General features: G+C 45.9%; 1 pseudogene; it reads right to left on the bottom strand.

Moving 5' to 3' along the window:
- Window positions 1–16,547, bottom strand: part of LOC135508912 (caprin-1-like) — a 107,735-nt pseudogene that overhangs the window by 21,998 nt on the left and 69,190 nt on the right.

A 16,547-nucleotide genomic window follows, 5' to 3' on the forward strand; every position in this document is an offset into this window, starting at 1 on the left:
ACCTTCCGGTTAACGGTTAACTAGTCCAAGGCTCTAACCACCTGCCTCTCATTGCACTCCACGAGGAGCAGTAAGAAGCCAAGGTCAGTTGCTAGCTAGCATTAAACTTACCTTGTAAAAAAAACTATCGATTAATCATAAATCACTAGTTAATTACACATGGTTGATGATATTGCTAGTTTATCTAGCGTGTCCTGCGTTGCATATAATCGATGTGGTGCGCATTCGCGAAAAAGGACTGTCGTTGCTCCAACGTGTAGCTAACCATAAACATCAATGCCTTTCTTAAAATCAATACACAAGTATATATTTTTAAACCTGCATATTTAGTTAATATTGCCCGCTAACATTAATTTCTTTTAACTAGGGAAAATGTGTCACTTCTCTTGCAACAGAGTCAGGGTATATGCAGCAGTTTGGGCCTCCTGGCTCGTTGAGAACTGTGTGAAGACTATTTCTTCCTAACAAAGACAGCCAACTTCGCCAAATGGGGAATGATTTAACAAAAGCGCATTTGCGAAAAAAAGCACAATTGTTGCACGACTGTACCTAACCATAAACATCAATGCCTTTCTTAAAATCAATACACAGAAGTATATATTTCTAAACCTGCATATTTAGCTAAAATAAATCCAGGTTAGCAGGCAATATTAACCAGGTGTCATTGTGTCATTTCTCTTGCGTTCATTGCACGCAGAGTCAGGGTATATGCAACAGTTTGGGCCGCCTACCTGCAGCATTTACGAACTAATTTGCCAGAATTTTACATAATTATGACATAACATTGAAGGTTGTGCAATGTAACAGTCAATATTTAGACTTAGGGATGCCACCCGTTAGATGAACGGTTCCGTATTTCACTGAAAGAATAAACGATTTGTTTTCTAAAATGATAGTTTCCGGATTCGACCATATTTCTGTGTGTTATGTTATAATTAAGTCTATGATTTTATATTTGATAGAGCAGTCTGACTGAGCGATGGTAGGCAGCAAGTTTGCCAGCAGCTCTTCGCAAAGCCTATCAACTCTTGAGATTAGACTGGTGTAATTTATTTTCCACCATAATTTGTAAATAAATTCATAAAAAATCCTACAATGTGATTTTCTGGATTTTTTTTCTTCTCATTTTGTCTGTCATAGTTGAAGTGTACCTATGATGAAAATTACAGGCCTCTCATCTTTTTAAGTGGGAGAACTTGCACAATTGGTGGCTGACTAAATACTTTTTGCCCCACTGTATATATACACTGCTCAAAAAAATAAAGGGAACACTAAAATAACACATCCTAGATCTGAATGAATGAAATATTCTTATTAAATACTTTTTCTTTACATAGTTGAATGTGCTGACAACAAAATCACACAAAAATGATACATGGAAATCAAATTTATCAACCCATGGAGGTCTGGATTTGGAGTCACACTCAAAATTAAAGTGGAAAACCACACTACAGGCTGATCCAACTTTGATGTAATGTCCTTAAAGAAAGTCATGAGGCTCAGTAGTGTGTGTGGCCTCGACGTGCCTGTATGACCTCCCTACAACGCCTGGGCATCCTGATGAGATGGCGGATGGTCGAGGGATCTCCTCCCAGACCTGGACTAAAGTATCCGCCAACTCCTGGACAGTCTGTGGTGCAACGTGGCGTTGGTGGATGGAGCGAGACATGTCTAGGTCTGGGGAACGGGCGGGCCAGTCCATAGCATCAATGCCTTCCTCTTGCAGGAACTGCTGACACACTCCAGCCACATAAGGTCTAACATTGTCTTGCATTAGGAGGAACCCAGGGCCAACCGCACCAGCATATGGTCTCACAAGGGGCCTGAGGATCTCATCTCGGTACCTAATGGCAGTCAGGCTACCTCTGGCGAGCACATAGAGGGCTGTGCAGCCCCCCAAAGAAATGCCACCCCACACCATGACTGACCCACCGCCAAACCGGTCATGCTGGAGGATGTTGCAGGCAGCAGAATGTTCTCTCCACTCTGTCACGTGTGCTCAGTGTGAACCTGCTTTCATCTGTGAAGAGCACAGGGCGCCAGTTGCGAATTTGCCAATCTTGGTGTTCTCTGGCAAATGCCAAACGTCCTGCACGGTGTTGGGCTGTAAGCACAACCCCCACCTGTGGACGTTGGGCTCTCATACCACCCTCATGGAGTCTGTTTCTGACCGTTTGAGCAGACACATGCACATTTGTGGCCTGCTGGAGGTTATTTTGCAGGGCTCTGGGAGTGCTCCTCCTTGCACAAAGACGAGGTAGTGGTCCTGCTGCTGGGTTGTTGCCCTCCTACGGCCTCTTCCACGTCTCCTGATGTACTGGCCTGTCTCCTGGTAGCGCCTCCATGCTCTGGACACTACGCTGACAGACACAGCAAACCTTCTAGCCACAGCTAGCATTGATGTGCCATCCTGGATGAGCTGCACTACCTGAGCTTTTGTGTGGGTTGTAGACTCCGTCTCATGCTACCACTAGAGTGAAAGCACCGCCAGCATTCAAAAGTGACCAAAACATCAGCCAGGAAGCATAGGAACTGAGAAGTGGTCTGTGGTCACCACCTGCAGAACCACTCCTTTATTGGGGGTGCCTTGCTCATTGCCTATAATTTCCAACTGTTGTCTATTCCATTTGCACAACATCATGTGAAATTTGTCAATCAGTGTTGCTTCCTAAGTCGACAATTTATTTTTCACAGAAGTTTGATTGACTTGGAGTTACATTGTGTTGTTTAAGTGTTCCTTTATTTTTTTTGAGCAGTATATATATATATGACACACGTCACCCAACATCAATGTGAAATATACACACACACACACACACACACACACACACACACACCAGAATTTGTAATGATAGTCAAATCGTGTGTATTGGAAACAAACCTACAATGACATGTTCTAGTAATCCACACTCTCCATAAAGACATCTCCTGTTTAACTCCAAGTCATCCATCTGCTGCAATCACTTTTCTATGTGAAAGACAATTCAACAAGGAAACCATCTTGTTCGATCCTTGCTGCTCCTGAATCACTCAGCAATAGACAACAACGACCACAAATCAAGGATAATGCAACATCATCTTTATTGAAACCCTCCGATGCAACATCAATTTACAAACTGAGGAATTGAGAGATTCTTTAAAAAACAATTAAAAACAAAAATGATTTTTTTAGAACCCAGAATCACATCATGTGGGGAAAATAAGAAAAAAGAGGGGGGGGGGGGGTGGTGGCACTGGGCAAGAGAATAGAGAAGTACCCCTGGGGGCTCGGACCAGCAGTGACAGAGTATGTGTTATTTCATTTAAAAAAAGTTTACAGGAATATTTGCTTCAAAACAGGGAATGCTTAAACCCAGTTGTCGGATTTACAGCTTGGCTTGTATATTCAGACTCATTTTAAAACAAATCGTTTTTTATTTTAAATGTCAAAGCAGGCATGACTTTGATCCAAAAGGCAGGATTTTAAAAATATTTTTTAAACTAATGAGGAACACCACATGACAAATAAAAAGTGAGGTGGGGGCAAACTGCATTCTGGGTATCTTGGATAAGTGTGGCATGGCATGTCGCTCAGTCAAAACCTGTCCCAATTCGCTCCTTACACCCCCCCCCACCACCACCTTGGACCCTTACATTTTTTTTTTTTTTACAGATCTGTAATACGCAATATGGTGGAAACTTCACATGCGATTGTTGCATCCTTGTACCACTCAGGACAAAAAAAAGAGAGACATAAGTCAGTCTACCACTACACCAGTTTTACGTCTCCAGACATTTTAAGGCTCAGACAGACCAGTAGCTTTTTCCAGCTGAGAGAACTTAACACCTCTGTTCAGAGTGCTGACTGCAAACAGATTTTACACGTAGAGTCGCACGAAAATGTCACATGTCCACCAGCGATCAGGTGGTCGCTGAACAAACAGCAGATCAACATTCAGTACGGTGCGTGTGATCCCTTAGATCTGAAAACATTGAAAGGCCGAGGAGTTGGAACCAGCAGTCGGAGTCAGTCAAACAGACCCGATCAGGACCTGTTGGCCTGGGCATTGCCTCCTCGAGACACACCTCTGGGTCCCTGACCCGCACCACGTTTGTAGTTCTGATTCAGCATTTCACGGTCTACCTGATTATAACCGTTCTGAAGCGACGGGGGAAGAGGGAGAACAACATTATTGACAGTTCTTAGAGAGAGAAGTCCTTTATAGATTCCTAACAAATACAATGAGACTATTCAGTAAAATGGCAAGGAGAAGGAACACAAAACCAGTCCGCTCTGGGATACCGGCCCACCGCTCGTAACCGCTAGGCAACCTGCCACTCCCTGCTCTTATAGATGCCAAACAGAACATTTGCGACCATCCAAGATCCCTTATGGCAAAGGGAAGGACAACTTTGAGGGCCAACTTCCCAGACACAGATTAAGTCTGGTCTTGAACTACAAAAAAAAAAAAGCTCCCCCAATTGAAAGTGCTTTTTAGTCCAGAGCTTAATCCGTGTCCGGGAAACTGGTCCTGAGCATGTTAGCTCAACATCCATCCCAAACCTGTGTGAGTGATGAGGTCAAAAGCTATTTACCCCCCGTTGGTAGTTGCCCCCGTTGGAGTAGTCCCGAGGTGTGTTGAACTGGGCCTGTTGGTGTCCAGAGTTAGGAGTGTTGGTGAAGGCAGACCGGTGACTGTCACACCCTGGAATGGATTGTTACACTCAACTTAGATGCACTGCCATTAAAAAAATAAAAAAATAAATAATAATTATATATATATATATTATTATATATTAAATATATATATGTATATTTTAAAAGGTCTCACTTCTCAAACACAATATCATCAACTCCAAAAGCGAACAGAAAGCTGTAGTATATTGAAGATGCTGGGCGGCAGGGTAGCCTAGTGGTTAGAGTGTTGGACTAGTAACCGGAAGGTTGCAAGTTCAAACCCCCGAGCTGACAAGATGTCGTTCTGACCCTGAACAAGGCAGTTAACCCACTGTTCCTAGTCCGTCATTGAAAATAAAAAATTTGTTCTTAACTGACTTGCCTAGTTAAATAAAAGGTAAAATATAAAAAACAAATGCTGTGTGGCCCTGCAGTAGTTAACAGTGACTGTAAAGGACCGATACTGGACCTCTGTAGCCGTTGGCATTATGTGCCCCCCTGCGGGTCATGCCTCTGCTGTTGTAGAAGGACTGGGCCTGGTGACTGGCCCCAGGGTCAAACCCTGTACCCTGCTGGCTGAGCTGCTGCCTCTGGGACAAGTCCTGGCTGGGCAGGGATAGGTCCTGGGAGTGGAAGGCACTAACCACTACAGGAAAAAGATAAAAATAATAATGTTTATATTAATTTTCAGACCAGTCATGAAATATCGTTGTTCAACGTGTCCTTCCAGGATGGTTCCAGCAGCACAATGGTGTATGGCTCCACTCGGAAGTGGGAAAAGAGCCGAAAACTGCTCTAACCCTGCTAACTCACCAGACTGCTGCTGCTCTGTCTGCATCTCCATCTGCTCCACAGGGAGCTGCTGTGATTGGCTGCTGAAGCCCTGTTGGCTGTAGCTGTTCTGGTATTGGCTTCCGTCTCATTGGCTGGCGGGATAGGGGCGTTGAGGTTGAATACCTGAGGGGAATACGGCAGCCTGGTGAGTACTGTGAACCATGAACAATAGGTACTTCCTGAAAATATTGAGAAAAGGTCAGAGTTAGTCACAATCTGGAACTTGTGTTTCAGGCCAATCCCTGCCACAAACTAAGGAATGCAATCTGTTGCTACTCAACCTTGTCCAAGTGGAGCTCGTCAAATCAAACTTTGTCACATGCGCCGAATACAAGTACGCCGTGAAATTCGTACGTACAAGCCCTTAACTCGTCTTGAACTGTTGGTTATGAAAATATTTACCAAATAAACTAAAAGTTTAAAAAATAAAAACAAAATAACAATAACGAGGCTATATGCAGTGGGCACCGGTACCTAGTCAGTGTGCGGGGATACAGGTTAGCGGTAGGACGGCTGCGTGGTCCCATGGTGTTTATACTTGCGTACTATTGTTTGTACAGATGAACGTGGTACCTTCAGGCGTTTGGAAATTGCTCCCAAGGATGAACCAGACTTGTGGAGGTCTACAATTTTTTCTGAGGTCTTGGCTGATTTATTTTAATTTTCCCATAAAGTCAAGCAAAGAGGCACTAAGTTTGAAGGTAGGCCTGGAAATACATCCACAGGTACACCTCCAATTGACTCAAATGATGTCAATTAGCCTATCAGAAGCGTCTAAAGCCATGACATCATTTTCTGGAATTTTCCAAGCTGTTTAAAGGCAGTCAACTTAGTGTATGTAAACTTCTGACCCACTGGAATTGTGATAGTGAATTATAAGTGAAATAATCTGTCTGTAAACAACTGTTGGAAAAATGTCATGCACAAAGTAGATGTCCTAACCGACTTGCCAAAACTATAGTTTGTTAAGAAGAAATTTGTGGAGTGGTTGAAAAAAACGAGTTTTAATGACTCCAACCTAAGTGTATGTAACCTTCTGACTCCAACCTAAGTGTTTGTAACCTTCTGACTCCAACCTAAGTGTTTGTAACCTTCTGACTCCAACCTAAGTGTATGTAACCTTCTGACTCCAACCTAAGTGTATGTAACCTTCTGACTCCAACCTAAGTGTTTGTAACCTTCTGACTCCAACCTAAGTGTATGTAACCTTCTGACTCCAACCTAAGTGTATGTAACCTTCTGACTCCAACCTAAGTGTATGTAACCTTCTGACTCCAACCTAAGTGTATGTAACCTTCTGACTCCAACCTAAGTGTTTGTAACCTTCTGACTCCAACCTAAGTGTATGTAAAGTTCTGACTCCAACCTAAGTCTATGTAACCTTCTGACTCCAACTGTAGGTCCTGGATGGCAGGAAGCTTAGCCTCAGTGGTATGCGTATGCATGGCTCAAATCAAAACAATGCTCTCCTCTTCTTAGTTCAGTGATGTTAACATAAGGTGACCTAGCTCCTTTTCCTAATATCATCACAGAATGGTTTTGCGTGTAAAATCCCCCCCCTCCCAAATAGTAATAAAAGTAGCGTCCTTGTCTCAGAAAAGATTACATGTGAGCCATTGTGTGCGTGTGTGTGTGTGTGTGTCTCCAAGTATCTAAAAGTGTGTGACCTTACTGTTTGCATGGACTGGAATGGTGCTGCGTTGACATTGATGCCGGAGCTGTGTGGGGGTTTGGGGCCGTTGACAGACTGGAAGACCTCCTGGGTCTGAGAGGAGGACAGGGAAACCTGGATGGGAAGGAATAATGTCTTTAACATGTATTTCACCAGGGAGAGATGGTGGTTGTCCCCACCTAGCTACACTACGTGACCAACTGTATGTGGACACCTGCTCGTCGAACATGTCACTTCAAAATCATGGGCGTTAATATGGAGTTGGTCCCAGTCTTTGCTGCTATAACAGCCTCCACTCTTCTGGGAAGGCTTTCCACTAGATGTTGGAACATTGCTGCTATAACAGCCTCCACTCTTCTGGGAAGGCTTTCCACTAGATGGTGGAACATTGCTGCTATAACAGCCTCCACTCTTCTGGGAAGGCTTTCCACTAGATGTTGGAACATTGCTGCTATAACAGCCTCCACTCTTCTGGGAAGGCTTTCCACTAGATGTTGGAACATTGCTGCTATAACATAATAATAATATATATATCCCATTTAGCAGACGCTTTTGTCCAAAGCGACTTACAAGTCGGCTGGGGCCACTACTTTTACATATGGGTGGTCCCAGCGGGAATCGAACCCACGACGCTTGGCGTTGCAAGCGCCATGCTCTACCGACTGAGCCACACAGGACCCGTAACAGCCTCCACTCTTCTGGGAAGGCTTTCCACTAGATGTTGGAACATTGCTGCTATAACAGCCTCCACTCTTCTGGGAAGGCTTTCCACTAGATGTTGGAACATTGCTGCTATAACAGCCTCCACTCTTCTGGGAAGGCTTTCCACCAGATGTTGGAACATTGCTGCGGGGACTTGCTTCAATTCAGCCAGAAGAGCATTAGTGTGGTTGGGCACTGATGTTGGGCGATTAGGCCTGGCTCGCAGAATGGCTTATTTTAGAGCTCAGTAAAAATCGTATCCTTGGTTGCAACACTCACAACCAAGTTCCAAACTGCCTCTGAAAGCAACGTCAGCACAAGAACTGTTCGTTGGGAGCTTCATGAAACATATTTCCATGGCCGAGCAGCCATGGAATCCCATATGTGGAAGAACTTGACTGGCCTGCACAGAGCCCTGACCTCAACCCCATCGAACACCTTTGGGAATAAATTGGAACGCCGACAGAGCCAGGACGGAAGCAAGTGTGTCAGTGTACATGGGTCAATACAAGGGTCAACTCCATCTGTGTAGCCAGGTTGTTATCTATTTAGCAGAGTTTTGACAATAGAAGCTGTTCTATCGCCACTAATTATGGCGCTGTGGCTCCGATAGAGTGATGAGATTCTGGTAGTCTGGAGGGGCGCAGAGGACAACTTGAGTAGATGTGTTGTACCAACTCCACTAATCTCCATTTTTATTTACAGAAGAGCATTACACTTCCTCTGTCAATTCCCTGGACCTCACCAATTTTTGTGTGTGTATATATATATTTTTTTTAAAGGTACGGTGATAAGCTTGAAACGACTATTTCTTGCCAACTTCTCTGTAGGAACACGCTCCTATGATAGTAAACATCCTAAACCTCTAAAAATTATTCAGAAGCCCCGTCGGCGAGAGGCGGGTGCACTTGATTCAGAAGCCCCGTCGGCGAGAGGCGGGGGTGCACTTGATTCAGAAGCCCTGTCGGCGAGAGGCGGGTGCACTTGATTCAGAAGCTCTGTCGGCGAGAGGCGGGTGGCCCTCTGCTGCGGCTTCTGCCAACGTGACTGAACATCAGGTACAGGTCCAGTAAAAAATGTTAAAAAGCTAATTATTTCAATTTATGCTCAGCTATGACTCGCAAGTGATACAACTGATCTATTTTGTTATCAAAGCTCGAGTTTTGAAATATAGTATGGTCCGAGAACAACATTAGCAGTCCAGACATATAGCCAATATGCTGTGATCATTTTTTTTGACTTACTGCACAAACCTCAATCCTACAAAACAGTTTTTGGTATGTTAATGTTGCATAGCATTTCCTTTTTTTCCCCTTTATTTTTTAAAATCATTTTTATTTTTTACATCGGAGCTGTAGATCGCGGCTTGGTTTTTGAATGCAAAAGTGATCTTTCAGAAAAGGATGGTGACCACTGCCTTAGACTAAGGCGAATGATTGAGACTAAAGCTGAAATCATAAAAAAAACAAAAATAAAATCATTTTTTTCCCCAAAGGAGGTTCCTGGAACACGGCCACAGTCATGTCTCATCATGGCTCACTAGAGAGAATGAGAGTCACGCCCTAAAAGACAAAACGTGAGAAATCTGCTCGGGTTTGTTTTTCCACACTGGTATTATAATATTGTTTAGAAATTGTGACAGAGAGGGGGCACTGTGGATCGACTGCTTAGATCGTGTCGAGACGAAGGCTCTAAATGAACAGCGGTCTCTCATATGTTTTGTCTCTTGTTATTCAGGTGGAGTGTGTGTGTGTGTGTGTAGGAATCTTCAAATGATGATCATACTCATTTGACAAGCCCATCTAGTTGCTCCTCTATTGAGCTGATGAGCGGGACACCCCTCTGTGAGGCTGTATAGGTGCCGCCCACCTTCATACTCACGGCTCTGATTAAGGCGATTCATGCTGAAACGTAAGCCTGGTGTTTGTTTTCAATCAAATCAAATTTATCAGATCAGATCAGATTTACTCAAACAGAATGCGACTGTTTTTGTTATTCTCCCAGACAGTCACCAGTTGAATTCTCCTGGGGGGGTAAGGAATGACAGTCACCAGTTGAATTCTCCTGGGGGGTAAGGAATGACAGTCATCAGTTGAATTCTCCTGGGGGGTAAGGAATGACAGTCATCAGTTGAATTCTCACGGGGGTAAGGAATGACAGTCACCAGTTGAATTCTCCTGGGGGGTAAGGAATGACAGTCACCAGTTGAATTCTCCTGGGGGGGTAAGGAATGACAAGTCACCAGTTGAATTCTCCTGGGGGGTAAGGAATGACAGTCACCAGTTGAATTCTCCTGGGGGATAAGGAATGACAGTCACCAGCTGACTTCTCCTGGGGGGTAAGGAATGACAGTCACCAGTTGAATTCTCCTGGGGGGGTAAGGAATGACAGTCACCAGTTGAATTCTCCTGGGGGATAAGGAATGACAGTCACCAGCTGACTTCTCCTGGGGGGTAAGGAATGACAGTCACCAGTTGAATTCTCCTGGGGGGTAAGGAATGACAGTCACCAGTTGAATTCTCCTGGGGGGTGAGGAATGACAGTCACCAGTTGAATTCTCCTGGGGGGTGAGGAATGACAGTCACCAGTTGAATTCTCCTGGGGGGTGAGGAATGACAGTCACCAGTTGAATTCTCCATGGGGGTGAGGAATGACAGTCATCAGTTGAATTCTCCTGGGGGGTGAGGAATGACAGTCATCAGTTGAATTCTCCTGGGGGGTAAGGAATGACAGTCACCAGTTGAATTCTCCTGGGGGATAAGGAATGACAGTCACCAGCTGACTTCTCCTGGGGGGTAAGGAATGACAGTCACCAGTTGAATTCTCCTGGGGGGTAAGGAATGACAGTCACCAGTTGAATTCTCCTGGGGGATAAGGAATGACAGTCACCAGCTGACTTCTCCTGGGGGGTAAGGAATGACAGTCACCAGTTGAATTCTCCTGGGGGGTAAGGAATGACAGTCACCAGTTGAATTCTCCTGGGGGTGAGGAATGACAGTCACCAGTTGAATTCTCCTGGGGGTGAGGAATGACAGTCACCAGTTGAATTCTCCTGGGGGTGAGGAATGACAGTCACCAGTTGAATTCTCCTGGGGGTGAGGAATGACAGTCATCAGTTGAATTCTCCTGGGGGGTAAGGAATGACAGTCATCAGTTGAATTCTCCTGGGGGGTAAGGAATGACAGTCACCAGTTGAATTCTCCTGGGGGTAAGGAATGACAGTCACCAGTTGAATTCTCCTGGGGGGTAAGGAATGACAGTCACCAGTTGAATTCTCCTGGGGGGTAAGGAATGACAGTCACCAGTTGAATTCTCCTGGGGGGTAAGGAATGACAGTCATCAGTTGAATTCTCCTGGGGGTAAGGAATGACAGTCATCAGTTGAATTCTCCTGGGGGTGAGGAATGACAGTCACCAGTTGAATTCTCCTGGGGGTAAGGAATGACAGTCATCAGTTGAATTCTCCTGGGGGTAAGGAATGACAGTCATCAGTTGAATTCTCCTGGGGGTAAGGAATGACAGTCACCAGTTGAATTCTCCTGGGGGGTAAGGAATGACAGTCACCAGTTGAATTCTCCTGGGGGGTGAGGAATGACAGTCATCAGTTGAATTCTCCTGGGGGGTAAGGAATGACAGTCATCAGTTGAATTCTCCTGGGGGTAAGGAATGACAGTCATCAGTTGAATTCTCCTGGGGGGTAAGGAATGACAGTCATCAGTTGAATTCTCCTGGGGGTAAGGAATGACAGTCATCAGTTGAATTCTCCTGGGGGTAAGGAATGACAGTCACCAGTTGAATTCTCCTGGGGGTAAGGAATGACAGTCACCAGTTGAATTCTCCTGGGGGTAAGGAATGACAGTCATCAGTTGAATTCTCCTGGGGGTAAGGAATGACAGTCATCAGTTGAATTCTCCTGGGGTAAGGAATGACAGTCATCAGTTGAATTCTCCTGGGGGATAAGGAATGACAGTCACCAGTTGAATTCTCCTGGGGGTAAGGAATGACAGTCATCAGTTGAATTCTCCTGGGGGGTAAGGAATGACAGTCATCAGTTGAATTCTCCTGGGGGGTAAGGAATGACAGTCATCAGTTGAATTCTCCTGGGGAGTAAGGAATGACAGTCACCAGTTGAATTCTCCTGGGGGATAAGGAATGACAGTCACCAGTTGAATTCTCCTGGGGGGTAAGGAATGACAGTCACCAGTTGAATTCTCCTGGGGGTGAGGAATGACAGTCATCAGTTGAATTCTCCTGGGGGTAAGGAATGACAGTCATCAGTTGAATTCTCCTGGGGAGTAAGGAATGACAGTCACCAGTTGAATTCTCCTGGGGGATAAGGAATGACAGTCACCAGTTGAATTCTCCTGGGGATAAGGAATGACAGTCACCAGTTGAATTCTCCTGGGGGGTAAGGAATGACAGTTACCAGTTGAATTCTCCTGGGGGTGAGGAATGACAGTCATCAGTTGAATTCTCCTGGGGGTAAGGAATGACAGTCATCAGTTGAATTCTCCTGGGGAGTAAGGAATGACAGTCACCAGTTGAATTCTCCTGGGGGATAAGGAATGACAGTCACCAGTTGAATTCTCCTGGGGGATAAGGAATGACAGTCACCAGTTGAATTCTCCTGGGGGGTAAGGAATGACAGTCACCAGTTGAATTCTCCTGGGGGGTGAGGAATGACAGTCATCAGTTGAATTCTCCTGGGGGGTAAGGAATGACAGTCATCAGTTGAATTCTCCTGGGGAGTAAGGAATGACAGTCACCAGTTGAATTCTCCTGGGGGATAAGGAATGACAGTCACCAGTTGAATTCTCCTGGGGGATAAGGAATGACAGTCACCAGTTGAATTCTCCTGGGGGTGAGGAATGACAGTCATCAGTTGAATTCTCCTGGGGGTAAGGAATGACAGTCACCAGTTGAATTCTCCGGGGGTAAGGAATGACAGTCACCAGTTGAATTCTTCTGGGGGGTAAGGAATGACAGTCACCAGTTGAATTCTCCTGGGGGGTAAGGAATGACAGTCATCAGTTGAATTCTCCTGGGGGGTAACGAATGACAGTCACCAGTTGAATTCTCCTGGGGGGTGAGGAATGACAGTCACCAGTTGAATTCTCCTGGGGGGTAAGGAATGACAGTCACCAGTTGAATTCTCCTGGGGGGTGAGGAATGACTCCTGGGGGATGAGGAATGACAGTCACCAGTTGAATTCTCCTGGGGGATAAGGAATGACAGTCACCAGTTGAATTCTCCTGGGGGATAAGGAATGACAGTCACCAGTTGAATTCTCCTGGGGGGTGAGGAATGACAGTCATCAGTTGAATTCTCCTGGGGGGTAAGGAATGACAGTCACCAGTTGAATTCTCCCGGGGTAAGGAATGACAGTCACCAGTTGAATTCTTCTGGGGGGTAAGGAATGACAGTCACCAGTTGAATTCTCCTGGGGGGTAAGGAATGACAGTCATCAGTTGAATTCTCCTGGGGGGTAACGAATGACAGTCACCAGTTGAATTCTCCTGGGGGTAAGGAATGACAGTCACCAGTTGAATTCTCCTGGGGGTAAGGAATGACAGTCACCAGTTGAATTCTCCTGGGGGTGAGGAATGACAGTCATCAGTTGAATTCTCCTGGGGGTAAGGAATGACAGTCATCAGTTGAATTCTCCTGGGGGTAAGGAAAGACAGTCACCAGTTGAATTCTCCTGGGGGTAAGGAATGACAGTCACCAGTTGAATTCTCCTGGGGGTAAGGAATGACAGTCACCAGTTGAATTCTCCTGGGGGGTGAGGAATGACTCCTGGGGATGAGGAATGACAGTCACCAGTTGAATTCTCCTGGGGGTAAGGAATGACAGTCATCAGTTGAATTCTCCTGGGGGGTAAGGAATGACAGTCACCAGTTGAATTCTCCTGGGGGGTAAGGAATGACAGTCATCAGTTGAATTCTCCTGGGGGATAAGGAATGACAGTCACCAGTTAAATTCTCCTGGGGGTAAGGAATGACAGTCATCAGTTGAATTATCCTGGGGGATAAGGAATGACAGTCACCAGTTGAATTCTCCTGGGGGTAAGGAATGACAGTCACCAGTTGAATTCTCCTGGGGGTAAGGATTGACAGTCACCAGTTGAATTCTCCTGGGGGTGAGGAATGACAGTCATCAGTTGAATTCTCCTGGGGGGTAAGGAATGACAGTCACCAGTTGAATTCTCCTGGGGGTAAGGAATGACAGTCATCAGTTGAATTCTCCTGGGGGGTAAGGAATGACAGTCATCAGTTGAATTCTCCTGGGGGGTAAGGAATGACAGTCATCAGTTGAATTCTCCTGGGGGGTAAGGAATGACAGTCATCAGTTGAATTCTCCTGGGGGGGTAAGGAATGACAGTCACCAGTTGAATTCTCCTGGGGGGTAAGGAATGACAGTCATCAGTTGAATTCTCACGGGGGTAAGGAATGACAGTCATCAGTTGAATTCTCCTGGGGGGTAAGGAATGACAGTCATCAGTTGAATTCTCCTGGGGGTAAGGAATGACAGTCATCAGTTGAATTCTCCTGGGGGGTAAGGAATGACAGTCATCAGTTGAATTCTCCTGGGGGGTGAGGAATGACAGTCACCAGTTGAATTCTCCTGGGGGATAAGGAATGACAGTCACCAGTTGAATTCTCCTGGGGGATAAGGAATGACAGTCACCAGTTGAATTCTCCTGGGGGTGAGGAATGACAGTCATCAGTTGAATTCTCCTTGGGGGTAAGGAATGACAGTCACCAGTTGAATTCTCCCGGGGGTAAGGAATGACAGTCACCAGTTGAATTCTTCTGGGGGGTAAGGAATGACAGTCACCAGTTGAATTCTCCTGGGGGGTAAGGAATGACAGTTACCAGTTGAATTCTCCTGGGGGGTGAGGAATGACAGTCACCAGTTGAATTCTCCTGGGGGGTGAGGAATGACTCCTGGGGGATGAGGAATGACAGTCACCAGTTGAATTCTCCTGGGGGATAAGGAATGACAGTCACCAGTTGAATTCTCCTGGGGGATAAGGAATGACAGTCACCAGTTGAATTCTCCTGGGGGGTGAGGAATGACAGTCATCAGTTGAATTCTCCTGGGGGGTAAGGAATGACAGTCACCAGTTGAATTCTCCCGGGGGTAAGGAATGACAGTCACCAGTTGAATTCTTCTGGGGGGTAAGGAATGACAGTCACCAGTTGAATTCTCCTGGGGGGTAAGGAATGACAGTCATCAGTTGAATTCTCCTGGGGGGTAACGAATGACAGTCACCAGTTGAATTCTCCTGGGGGTAAGGAATGACAGTCACCAGTTGAATTCTCCTGGGGGTAAGGAATGACAGTCACCAGTTGAATTCCCCTGGGGGTGAGGAATGACAGTCATCAGTTGAATTCTCCTGGGGGTAAGGAATGACAGTCATCAGTTGAATTCTCCTGGGGGTAAGGAAAGACAGTCACCAGTTGAATTCTCCTGGGGGTAAGGAATGACAGTCACCAGTTGAATTCTCCTGGGGGGTAAGGAATGACAGTCACCAGTTGAATTCTCCTGGGGGTGAGGAATGACTCCTGGGGGATGAGGAATGACAGTCACCAGTTGAATTCTCCTGGGGGGTAAGGAATGACAGTCATCAGTTGAATTCTCCTGGGGGGTAAGGAATGACAGTCACCAGTTGAATTCTCCTGGGGGATAAGGAATGACAGTCACCAGTTGAATTCTCCTGGGGGGTGAGGAATGACAGTCATCAGGGGGGTAAGGAATGACAGTCACCAGTTGAATTCTCCCGGGGTAAGGAATGACAGTCACCAGTTGAATTCTTCTGGGGGTAACGAATGACAGTCACCAGTTGAATTCTCCTGGGGGGTGAGGAATGACAGTCACCAGTTGAATTCTCCTGGGGGGTAAGGAATGACAGTCACCAGTTGAATTCTCCTGGGGGGTGAGGAATGACTCCTGGGGGATGAGGAATGACAGTCACCAGTTGAATTCTCCTGGGGGATAAGGAATGACAGTCACCAGTTGAATTCTCCTGGGGGATAAGGAATGACAGTCACCAGTTGAATTCTCCTGGGGGTGAGGAATGACAGTCATCAGTTGAATTCTCCTGGGGGTAAGGAATGACAGTCACCAGTTGAATTCTCCCGGGGGTAAGGAATGACAGTCACCAGTTGAATTCTTCTGGGGGGTAAGGAATGACAGTCACCAGTTGAATTCTCCTGGGGGGTAAGGAATGACAGTCATCAGTTGAATTCTCCTGGGGGGTAACGAATGACAGTCACCAGTTGAATTCTCCTGGGGGGTAAGGAATGACAGTCACCAGTTGAATTCTCCTGGGGGGTAAGGAATGACAGTCACCAGTTGAATTCCCCTGGGGGGTGAGGAATGACAGTCATCAGTTGAATTCTCCTGGGGGTAAGGAATGACAGTCATCAGTTGAATTCTCCTGGGGGTAAGGAAAGACAGTCACCAGTTGAATTCTCCTGGGGGTAAGGAATGACAGTCACCAGTTGAATTCTCCTGGGGGGTAAGGAATGACAGTCACCAGTTGAATTCTCCTGGGGGGTGAGGAATGACTCCTGGGGGATGAGGAATGACAGTCACCAGTTGAATTCTCCTGGGGGGTAAGGAATGACAGTCATCAGTTGAATTCTCCTGGGGGTAAGGAATGACAGTCACCAGTTGA

This window comes from Oncorhynchus masou, chromosome 22, assembly GCF_036934945.1.
Source record: "Oncorhynchus masou masou isolate Uvic2021 chromosome 22, UVic_Omas_1.1, whole genome shotgun sequence".
NCBI classification, from domain to species: domain Eukaryota; kingdom Metazoa; phylum Chordata; class Actinopteri; order Salmoniformes; family Salmonidae; genus Oncorhynchus; species Oncorhynchus masou.